Below are 13,146 nucleotides of genomic sequence, written 5' to 3'. Positions count from 1 at the left end.
TTCTGGTGCGGGATGAAAAATTTCTGCAGGTGGTTTTGCTCAAGGGGGGTTATAACGTTCCGAACTTTCACACGAAATTTACCCAACGTAATGCGACAATACCAGACATCTCTGGATAATACACTTAAGTGCCAAGGAAACTGGTATAGGCATGCGTATTCAAATACAGAGATATGTAAACAGCGCCGCGGTCGGCAACGCCTAAATAAGACAACAAGTCTCTGGCGCAGTTGTTAGATCAGTTACTGCTGTTACAATGGTAGTTTATCAAGATTTAAGTGAGTTTCAATGTCGAGTTATAGCACGAGCAATGAGACACAGCATCTCCAAGGTAGCGATGAAGTAGGAATTTTCCCGTACGACCATTTCAAGAGTGTACTGTGAATATCAGGAATCCGGTAAAATATCAAATCTCCGACATTGCTGCGGCAGGAGAAAGATCCTGCAAGACTGAGCCCCACGACGACCGAAGAGAATCATCAAAGTGACAGAAGTGCAACCTTTCCGCAAATTGCTGCAGATTTCAATGCTGGGCAGCGTGTGAACCATTCAACGCAACATCGTCGATATGGGCTTCCGGAGCCAAAGGCTCACTCGTCTGCCCTTGACGACTGCACGAAGCAAAGCTTTACGCCTCGCCAGGACCCGTCAGCACTGACATTGGTCTGTGGATGACTAGAAACATGTTGCCTGGTCGGACTAGTCTCGCTTCAAATTGTATCGTGTGGTTGGACGTTTACAGGTATGGAGACAACCTCATGAATCGATGGAACCTCCATGTCAGCAGGAGACTGTTCAACTGGTGGAGGCTCTGTAATGGTGTTGGGCATGTCTAGATACGACTCTGACAGGTGACACGTATGTAATCATCCCGTCTTATCACCTGCATCCATTCATGTCCATTCCATCGGACTTGGGCAGTTCCAGCAGGACAAAGCTACACCACAAACTTCCAGAATTGCTTCAGAGTGACTCCAGAAACACTTCCGTTGGTCACCAAACTCCCCAGACATGAATATGCAACGTGGCCACGGGCAGAACTTCTGCGTGCTCGCGGGGGGCCCAAGCGATATTAGGCAGCTATACCAGTCTGATTGGCTCTTCAGTACATATCAATAATTATACAAAGCTTATAATGTGTAATCAGTATAAACATTCATGAAGCAAGGACCATCGTTCTCTTTTCTTTTTGCCATTGTGCTTTCCTCTTTCGGATTGCTTGATTCCAATTATGCAATTAATTCTGCAGATACGATGAAATAGTTATAGGAGATCTTTCTTAGACTGTTACTTAATTATTTGCAGCTGGAACTGTTATTAGATATCAGAAGACCAAGTGCATGAGTTTTTTATTATTGCGTGTTTCATGTAGACGATCTTTTGTTTAAAATTTTAGGGTGTGTGGAACAGTGTAAATTAATTTTTATTTCTTTAAAATATACTGGTTAAGTTTAACCATATTTCATTTATAAACCTGTCCTTCCTTTACAGATTCATGATTTTGTGTGTTTTCGTAATTGCTGCGAAGGAATAAATAATTAATGAAATTTTATTTTGTATATAACTGTTACAATTTCATGTTTATAATTACATGTATTTTCTGTTCCATTTATGAAACACACGGCTAATGTCTGCAATTGAGAAACATCAAGACAGTGAACCAAGAAAAGGAATAATAAAAGCAATAAGGCGATAAGAAAAATAATCATCCTGCCTTATCACCGGAATCCATTCATGTCCATTCCTTCGTACTTGGGCAATTCCAGTATAAGCATTACATAAGGTATGGAAAAACAGTTGAAGCCCAAATCTTGTATTTTGTGTTAGAAAGCAGATGGGCCTGAAATCCTGTCCAGTGTGAATTTATAAAATTATTTCGTGTGACTTTTAGATATTTATGTATGAATCTTATGGGTCACAAGCGAAATTTATTAGTGGGCTCGCGTAATGGCTACGCGTGGTTAGATTGTTTAGCATTGTTGGTAATTACTAGATCTGAAAGTGATATTTGGATGTAGGATATATGTTTATAGAAAAGTGTATTCTTTATGTTAATGATTTTGGTCTATATAACTCATGGATATGGGGAAAATGGCAAAGAAGTCGACAGTTGAGGATAATGTATACAATTCGGAATTAAATACTGACGATCGGCAAATTCCGGACGCTGAATCAGATGCTGCAAGTTCTGTCGTAAGCAATGCTGATATGCCGGCAGAATTAGAAGCCAAGATTGAGTTACCTTTTGCCGAATTGTATAAGGGGCTAGCAGATCTTTCATAGGAAAATTTCGAACAACTTGCGAAAAAAGAAACAGGGCAAATTAAGGAAAATTTCATACAACTTGCGCGAGAGCAGACTGTACAAATCAGTATACTTATTCACGACAAAATGAATGAAAATTTTAAACCATCTGCAAATCAACAGAAACAACAGATGAATGTTAGTTTCGAAGGATAAGTGAAGTGCATATTTTCGGCGACTAGCCGAAGAGCAGTCTGCTGAAATAAGAAAAATTAGTTCGAAGACTGAAACTGTTACTAATGACTAACAACTTGCATGTAAAGACTTACCAGAGTCGGTAAGGCAGTTGAACTAGGAAGAAGGGCGGACTAAAAGAAACGCAATTTGAATTGCAAAATACTGTACAATAGATCGTGTTGCAAAGTCACCAGCGGAATGAAGAATTCGTTACAAGGCTGCATGACAAACAGGTTATGGAGTGCTTAACAGCACAAAAAGACAGAATTAATAGCGACTTCGTGAACTGGCCGCATCAAAAGGATTCACAGGTGAACTATGCGCTTAGGATTCTAGTGCTGATGTGTTATCTCAGCATAAGGAGAATATTGATGTAAAAATAGAATTATAACAAAGTAAAATGCTAAAACGGAAGCATGACGTGGAAGAACATGTAGGCAAATTGCAAAATGAGTTGTCAGTTGCGCGCAATAATGCAGGCGGAAGCTTGGCGAGTGCGTCAACAATCTGCATTTGCATTTACCGTCCCATAATAGAATGTGTTGTACATAGAAACACCGTACAACACTTACACGAATGAGAGTTATAAAGTGCGATACAGGGGAGGAAAATGCTTGACGAACATCTTGTTGCAAGAGAGTTTGCTCGAGCATCGTCAGTTTCAGGCGTACAATCCAGATAAGAAAGGGTGTCAACATCCTGTTGTTTTCATAATGAGCTTCTGAGGGATACTGCCCAGATCCTGCACAGACACCCAAAGAATGTAATTTGTTGCCTCATATGTACAAGGCGGTGTGCTGTGGGCATGGCAAATTATAGAGAAATGTGAAACATATGAATAATTCGAGAGAGTGTTTTCATCACAGTAACAAGGTACTCCATGCACGTACTTCGAGAAGTACATCAGTAAGACAGGTTACTGGGATGACCTCATATCAGTAGAAGATGCTATTTGAGTTTTAAAGGCAAAAATATCGTTACATTTAAGAAAAAAGCTATTGCATGGTCCCGAAAATGACACTGAGCAGTTCATGTCTGTTCTTGTTTTCACAGACTTGTTACGCAATGACACAAAGCAGTGGACTCACGACAATGGGCAGGCTAATAGTAAGGTAATGCTTACCACAATAACAGTGATAATGGGAACCAGAACCGAAACTAAAACAGTAGTGGTATCGGTAATGGAAGCAGAAATAACCGAAACACACCCCATCATTTATATATGTAACCATGCACAGGAAGATATAAACGGTATAATCCTGGTTATTGGAATGACAACCACAGGAATAATCAGGGTAACAACATAATGCCACAAACATGACCAAACAACGAACAAGCCAATTGGCAGTCGAATTCTGCACCACGAAACAGTGGGCAACAACAAACAGTTCAGAGTAACAACCCAAACCAAAGGAATCAGAATAAAAGTAATAATACTGTGAACTGGTAGGTAGAAAACCAACCCGTGAGGCTAATTGTAGTTATTGAAAATAAGCAACCTTCAAATCACCCACCAACAAACTAAATTCGATCACATCGAGCCTTCAGATAGTGGTCGGGTATAGGGTAGGGAGCAATACGCAAAAACAGATCACTCTGATCTGTTATAATAATGGTGTTGATATACATGGTGAATTGTTCTCTGAGGAAAATTCCTGTAGAGGGGAAAACATAACAGTGGTACAGGCTGCATTTGAAGTTGAAGTAGGTAAAATACCAACAGTAGTAATTGACACAAGTGCATCAGTGAACGTTATTTCTCATGATTTGTTTAAACAAATACATGACAAGGCTACACCTCCCACATTACCAGTCCAGAATTGTAGAATTATTGATGCAATTAATACCAAGTCAAAGAATATTAGATGGCAGACTCGGTTGGAAATATTGACAGGGAATGGAGCATTTTAATACAAGTACCTGATGGTTGAGAATTTGTCAGTGAACTGTATTACTCGTGCAGGATTTTCGCAAGAGAAGGACACAAAAATCAACTTTTCTGCAGGCAATGCTATATTACAGTTTATGGAAAAAATATATGATTCTGGGTTTGCTCAAAACAAAGCTCGCCTTGGCAAATTCTGCCAGTTAGTGAAAATCAAGTTTGTAGGTATTGAACCTCCACTGACAGTTGGTAGTGTGCAAATGTTGACAACAACAAGTAAGGTCGCCAAGCAATATTATCAGGCAAGATTTTAGAATCAGATTACTTAAGTGGGCAGCAGAGAAGTGAGCTACGCAATCTCTTGTGTAGATATCTGCAAGCCTTTGCAGAAAAACCAGGTATAATAAAAGGTAACGTATATCACATGCAAGTTAAGCCTCATAAAACATATTGTCACCCCCCCCCCCCCTTTTCTCGATTCCCTAGATCAAAAGAGAAGTCATAAACACAGAAATTAAAAAAAAAGCTGGAATGGGGAATAGTAGAAACATCCTATCAAATAATATTAGGAGTTTATACCCACATAAAGAGCTCAAGAAATTTATTTCATAAACGTAAGATTTGTATTTTATATATCTGTGTAAATATTTCTACTTTCTTGTACATAGTAGAATTAATTGTGAGAAGAAAAGTCTCAAAGCAATTACATGGATATTGTAAAGATAAGCTGAAATGCATTTAAAGGACACTAAAAAATGAGTTAATCAAAACTCCATTTTACTTGTAAAGCCAAAACCTGTCTTATAAAGACATCTCCTGTAATAAACTGTAAGTAGTAGTATAGTTTTCAAAACAGAATTAGTAGGTATTCATGTATACTTTGGCTCCAAAATATGTGATTAGTTGTAAATAACTAAGCACTATTCACATCAGAAGTACATGTCTCAAGAGCCCCAGATAAAAGTTTTGAATAGTAGTGTTTGTACTCATGTACATAAATGCTAAATGACATATTTTCTGTAGGATGATGTCCTGTGTCAATGCTTCAGCCAGCAGGAAAGGGGCTCATGTAATCTACCTTGCAATTAAACTATTTGCTCATTTGGGTACTTACTGATGACCTTTAACATTAGTTTTGGGATTTTACAGTTTTTTTAATCAGTATGGTACAAGATTGGGAATGCCCTTTGACCTGGGTTTTCCTCTGAATAAAGCAATTAACTAGGTGCCATATACGAACAAGACACATGTTTGTAAAGCATGGCCCCACGACACATGAAATAATGGTCAGACACAATTTGTATCACGAATGTTCAAAGATATTGCAAAAACTGATATAATTAATGTTCATGTACAGCCAGTTTCCAATGTAAATATCAAATAAGTGGTGTAAAGTGACGTCGTATCCAATGACGTTAGATGAAATGCATAGCTTCAATATTAGCATAATTTGACTCAAAAGACTGTATGTAACTGCAAAGGAGTAACAAAACGAATGCCAAAGTCAGTGCTATTAAAGACTTTCAGAGAAGCTGTAGTACATGAACTTTGTGTGCAAATAAACGAAACTGTGCAATGGAGCTCGTCTGTGAGAACAGTGAATGTACTATAGTCCGATCCACGAATGATGGCGGTTGGCGCTTGTCAAGGCATGGATGAGGACTGCATTGTTAACAATTCCGAGTGACAGTTGCGGTACGCGCATGCGCGTGCTTTCCACTTGAAGGAAGCATATATCCTGCAAATTATCTCTCTCCCTTGTTTATGCGGAATGTATCGCTTACTACCACCACCAGCAGTGGCAACACGCAATTCACTAGACACTTCTCTATTATCAAGTTTAATGCTCACATTACCTAAGGCATTCAGAGCAGAGCACTTTGAACACTACTGAACACTCATTGTCTGACGGAGAATGCATGACATAGGTGCGCAGAACAACTCTAAACTTGACTGCCATCATTCGTTACTCTAGCTATATGTTGCAAAGTGCATTATAACCTTAAGTGAAGTGTTCAATCACGTGTGCAGGTGCAGCATCCTGTGTAGAAACTCTTAGGTAAAGCACAAGTAGCCATTCTAGGAAACTTGCAGTGCTACGAATTGAGAGTACACAGCGTGCAACGTAAACCGCACCTCGACAATGTTCCACACAAATCTCTGAATTGTTATGGTGGAAATGTAAGCCACGTGATTGCCCAGTACTCAGAGCATTTCAAAATATAGAGGCTTGTCGCCACTAAACTAAGAACGCTGTTTTAGTGCAAATAGTGGATGCATAATGTACCAATGAATAAAGTGCAATACTCACTTGAAACAAATAACAATCAGGATGCAGTCAGAAAGAAACGACAATGTGGACAGCAGTACAATAGCAAAACTTCACTGAGGCAATAAAGAGCAGACAAAAGAAATAAATGGGCAGAATGAACTGTAAACTATCACCACGAATAGTATTTACAATCATTATATACAATAGAATATACAATCATATGCATCCATAGGATAATATATGTACTAATACAACCTCTTTCTGCCAAACCACGTAATTGCATGCTTGTACATTAATGCTTAATCAATTGTATTCCGCGTATCCCACACCCAAGATGCTTGCAGAAGAGCAAGACCTAGCCACCTGTAGCCAGTAACCTGGAAGTCCTGGCATATCTTCCCACATTCCTGTTCACACCTGAGAGTCCTGACATCAACTACCCTCTACCAGCAAGAACCGTTGTTCCTGCAATCCATCACAAGATCTCTCATTGCATCTAGAAATTGTATTCGACGGTGAAGACTGTGAAAAATTCTTAATCGAACTTTTGTAAAGACTTCGAGTTTTGATTGGTAAGAAAGAATGTTTATGACAAGCTCACATAATAATACCTTTAAATGAAAAAAAAAACTGTATAATAACATGCTCTTACATGAAAGAATTGTTTAAAAACTGAACATTTTATGTAATAATCCCGTTTGACATGTGTTATCATGAACATTTTATGGACTTCAGAATTTAATGTGATTCAACATGACAAGACAAAGTGCCTGTAAATTTCTGCAATATTTGTACTGCCTTGTAACATTTAAAATATTAAACAATTTGCTCTCCAAATATTCAAATAATTTACAATGAAGAAACAGACTGAGGACTTTACATCCATCCCTCGGTTTTTTACCGTTTTCCTTGGGAGCACACCTGAATAGGTGGAAGAACAATTACAGTCAGGATACGAGTTAGGATACGGCCCTCAATCAAATAAGGACAACAATATTGTATGCACAAACAAAGTTGGCACTCGGCACGGTGGCTGATGGTGGCGACTACAAAGGCATTTCCAACTTACAGCCACTGCCATCAGCCAGTGCGCAGAATGTCAACTTTGTTTGTGCATTTAATAATGTGCAAATGTAAATGTACTCAAATAATTGCCCTTTTTCTGTATTGAAAGAAGAGCTACCCATGCAACATGTAAAACTGTGAACTTATGACCATGAACTATGAAAACAACAAATGTAGTGACGTTAGTTAAATGTTGACTTCCAACAGTCAACACAGTGTGATCTCAACATTTAGAGGGAATTTTATAATGTCCTCAACTTTTACGTGAAATTTACCCTAAGTAATGTAACAATTCCAGACACTACTCGATAATATAATGATAATTATGCAATGATCATAAAGCATAATTAGTATAAATATTCGTGAAACAAGTGCAGCACACTCTGTTTCTCTTTCCTTTCTTGCCATTATGCCTGTCTCTCCCCATTATCTTGATTCATGTTACGCAATTCATTCTGGCAACCCAATGAAATGGTCATAGGAAATCTTTCTTGAGACTGTTACTTAATTATTTGCAAATGGAACTGTTATTAAATACCAGAATACCAAGTGCGCCTGTTTGATTATCGCGTGTTTCATGTAGAGGAACTTTAATTTTAAATTCTAGGCTGTTTGGAATAGTGTAAGTTGACTCTTATTTCTTTAAAATGTACTGTTAAAGCTTAACCATATTTCATTTATAAACCTGTCCTTCGTTTACTGATTCATGATTCTGCTTGTTTTCTTAAATATGGAAGCATTTCTTTTGGTTAATATAGTTTGTGTGTGCCATTTCATGCGCCATAGTCTTTTGTTTGTGAAATACAATACACCTGCAATCGTTTCAATATTAAGTAGTTTGATAATCAGTTTAATACTAATTTCTACAAGGGAACATATTTAAATTCACGGCCAGTAAAAAATTTTACAAGATTTGCTCTTTCCAGGCCAAAACTGTGGATCATTGCTACTTTCAGAAAAAATTGCATTAACTTTTGTAAAAGTTCTGAATTAAGTCAGTCATTTAACAAAAGAGGCCCCAGTTTCTTTTAACATTGCCACCACTGCTTTCCATTTTAATATAAAAATAATTCACAACCCAGAATTGCTTTCCATATTAATTACAAGTAAAATAATTACATCCCAATTAATGGAGAGTGACATTAAAGGATACTAAAACAATTCTTTGATTTCTTGGTGGTGGAGAGTTGGTTCCCCTTCCCCAAGGGGGCCAATTTTCCCCACAAGCCCACCCCTGCTGCATGTATGGCGAGAGGTGTAAGAACAAATACACAAATTTATGTGCTTCTAAAGTGTGGGGTGCATCTACAATACGAAGCACCTAAGAATAGGTGTGCATCAGTAATAGGAAGTATGCCAAAGTGGGGATGCACGCATCCTAAACTTAAATGATATGTCATCTCACATGATGTGAATGACAAATGAAATGTTGGATAGCATGCGTTATGGTGTTTGTACATGACATCATGGATCATGCTACTTTAAGGAGTGGGATGCTTGAGGGAACAGAAAGAGTATTAAACAAATTTGGTATCAAATTACTAAGTTATTTAAACCAAAACTGACATGCATCCACTCCAAGGGGTGCTCCAGTTATGGCTAGTTAGTTACATGTTCCATAAATCATTTGAATTATACTTGGATCATGCTACTTTAAGGAGTGGGATGCATGAGGGAACAGAAAGAGTATTAGACAAATTTGGGATCAAATTACTAAGTTATTTAAACCAAAACTGACATGCATCCACTCCAAGGGGTGCTCCAGTTATGGCTAGTTAGTTACATGTTCCATAAATCATTTGAATTATTCTTTTATCGAAATGTGGAAGAGAAACATTGTGTTGTAACTAGCTGGTTCTGGGCACAAGCTTAACAGGCACAGAGCAAATGGAGCAAATGGAGGCTGGTGCAAAGGGACAGGGGGAAGGGGGGGGGGGTACCAGAATGTATGTGTAGTTAGTAATAGGACACCATGTGTCACATTATTGCAAGGAGGATAGTCAACACAGGTCAACTGTCCCTGAATTGACATGCACCACATCTAATTCATTTGAACACTCAACCAATATAAAAAGACATAAAATATTGAAGATATCCTTGTAGAGGTTGCCTGGAGGCAACTGGGAGACAGGATGAGGAGACAATGACAACTATGTTTACCCAGATTACTCAGCTGTTGCCACAGGGTGTCCATTACAAGCAGTAAAAACTCCACCAATACTATCTGCACAGGAAGTAGCAAAGGGAACACAAGGAACTGAATTTGAATCAGTAGTGTCTGGTACTCTTCAGCAGTGAGTACAGTGTTGAACAGGTATCTGTGCAGGAGAGGGGTGGGTCAGTCATGTTATGAGGCAGGATCATGAACAAGTTTCAGATGCTTCTCATCCTTATTGAGGATAATACGGGCTCTAAGTATCAACCACAATTCTTTAACCAATTGTGCAGATCTGAAATCAATTATTTCAATAATGGGTTTTTCTATCAAGGTGATACTACATCAGCATACCTTTCCCACTCAGCTGCCACAAGGGGACACAAATCAATGAATGAAATGACACACTATGATTGGGACCAGTTGAAAGTTGCCAAGAACTGTTGGAAGGAACATCCTCCACACTCGATGACTTCAGGATGGATCTATTGAGGAAAGTGACAGACTTGACCACATCCAAACATATTACAATGCACAAGGCACAGCAACGTGCTATACCTCAACAATGATATTATTGCAATTGCCCATCATTGGAAACACGATGATGTTGCAGTTGGTTCAAATGACTCTGAGCGCTATGGGACTTAACATCTGAGGTCATCAGTCCCCTAGAACTTAGAACTACTTAAACCTAACTAACCTAAGGACATCACACACATCCATGCCCAACGCAGGATTCGAACCTGCGACTGTAGCAGTCATGCAGTTCCGGACTGAACCGCCTAGAACCGCTCGGCCACTCTGGCCGGTGATGTTACAGTAAACAAGTACAGTGGTGACTAAGGCAAACACATTACAGTGTCTATGTTTCTGGTCAGGTGTCCATATACCATCAGCCGTGATTATTCGTTAACTCAATAAGCTGACCAAGTACTGTACTGTACTGTACTGAATATTACCAAGCAGGGGTTTTTTATTTCAAAGATGTGCACTTTGAAAAAACTGCCTTTATTTGATAACTGTTTTATGTTTATTTCACAGTAAAGTTATTTTATTAGCTTCATAATGCTTATTACTTCATCCTCCGCCACACACACACACACACACACACACACACAAATGAACTTAAGCCCACAGATGTTAGTAGACATGCAGCTGGTGCAAAATGTTTTTTGAGAAATTTGTTACACACTTTAAAACAAGCACAATCTTCAAGTGTCATAAGTAGACATTAATGGTCATAGTTAAATGAAAGCATGAGTGTAAATTCGGTGAGGATCAGTTGTTAAACAAATTGAAATGGAGTTAACACATAGATAAACCAATGAAGTAGTTCAGTTCAGCATGTTCTGTTTTCAGACATACCTTTCATTTTTGGCTAATTTACAGAGAAGGGTTGTTCGAACAAATGACTAACATGTTTTGCAAGGTTGCACTTACAAAAGTTTGAATTCTATGCATTATGCACTGATTTCCTACATGTGTTTGTCTGTTTAATAATTATGTATTTACAACATTTAATGTCTTTGCTGTGATGATATGTTCACTCAAAGAAGACACTTCTGAAGAACAGTGTACAGTTGTCAGAAATATACTCTCAGATAAACGATGTGCCAGTAGTTGTATAAAGATTTGAGCTTTCAACGTGAAATTGGAAAATGTTAAAAGTGGTTACAATTTTGTAAAATTTGAGCTTTCAACATGAGGTTGGAAAATGTTTAAAGTGGCCACAAAATTGAAACCTAAAAGTACTTCCCTGTGTGTCATGTAGCTGTGTGGAGCTTGGGACTGCAAGCTTGTACTGATTAACTTCTCCAAGAAGTCTGACAACTTACAGCTGAAAAAATTGCGGAAGTAAGGCATGTAAGTTTTAGCATGACTCACTCCCTCACTCAAAACAAATTGAACTACTGTTACAACATGTCAAGGTGAGTTATCAGACAGCTTACAGTTCATCACAAAGAACAGAGGTTTTGCATTAGTACCAAGCTCAAAAACCATTTCATTAGAGAAGTTATGCATTTTTGCACACTATTTTAATCTGTTATGAAATCTGGATCATCATTTTGAGCTGGACTCCAAGTGTGGGAGCATATGGTAGGAACATACTGAATCACCTGTCCACAAAAGTTCAAAATGCAACTGCAGGCTGATAAAATCATGTTAATCAAGTACTGGAGTGTTCATGGACCAATTTTCTGTGATTTTTGGAGGAGAAAAGGTGTGCTGCTTGTTTGAGACAACACTTGAGCTCTATGGCACAACTGACACTAGAAACTATTGGCAAAATGGGTTAGTGGATCCTACCATATCCTCCTTACAACCTTGAGTTTGCCCCTTCAGATTTATTGCCTGGTCTGATCAAAGAATCTTTACATGACAAAGTTCAATGGCAGTGAAGAGGTAAAGAATGAAAGTACAAAACTAACTTCAAGATAAAAGCACAGAATTCTTCACGAAGGAGATATGAGTCATAAAAAGGCGAGGCAACATCAAAGAAGGTGTTGGGAATTACATGTAGAAAAATAAATGGAAAATGTAGTGATTTAATTAACGATTTTTGCTGTAAAGCTATTTGTCTGTTTAATTACTGAATGACCTTTATATTTTCACTCCCTATTGACTTATGGAATTACCTTCTGAGGCAGTGTACCTAAAGTAAACCTACAGATGTTTTTTTCCCTCCCAGCATATTAAATGTTTAATAGTTTTTTTATAATGGTTAGAAATCTATTTCAGCTTAACTGTGATTTGCACAATCAGAATAAAAAGCACAAAAATAATTTTCATGTAGACTTTGCCCCTTTGTCTACGGCTCACAGCAGAGTTACAAGAGAACAACAGGATATACCGTATTTACTCGAATCTAAGCTGCACCTGAAAAATGAGACTCGAAATGAAAGAAAAAAAAAATTTCCCGAATCTAAGCCGCACCTGAAATTTGAGACTCAAAATTCAAGGGGAGAGAAATGTTTTAGGCCGCATCTCCAAATCGAAACAAAGTTGGTCCATTGTAATATAAGACACAATTTAGGTTGAATGAATAACGATACAGCTACAGTAGTTTGGTTCGAGTCGTAAGCTTAGCAGTTAAGCTTTACCAGGTAGCCATTGCTATGCGTCAGGCGCTCTGTCCGTATTTATACGGGTACCCTTCCTTTTTCACGTGCTTCATCTGGTTAGAATTGATTGCTTATTTTTCTTTGATCTGATAAGCGCCGTTTTCTTTGTTGTAGGTGTTTATGTCACTCTAAGCTGAAAATGCATTACTGTACTGTGTCATGCATT

The sequence above is a fragment of the Schistocerca gregaria genome, chromosome 1 (genome assembly GCF_023897955.1).
Source record: "Schistocerca gregaria isolate iqSchGreg1 chromosome 1, iqSchGreg1.2, whole genome shotgun sequence".
Lineage (NCBI taxonomy): Eukaryota > Metazoa > Arthropoda > Insecta > Orthoptera > Acrididae > Schistocerca > Schistocerca gregaria.
This window is presented reverse-complemented; position numbering follows the sequence as displayed.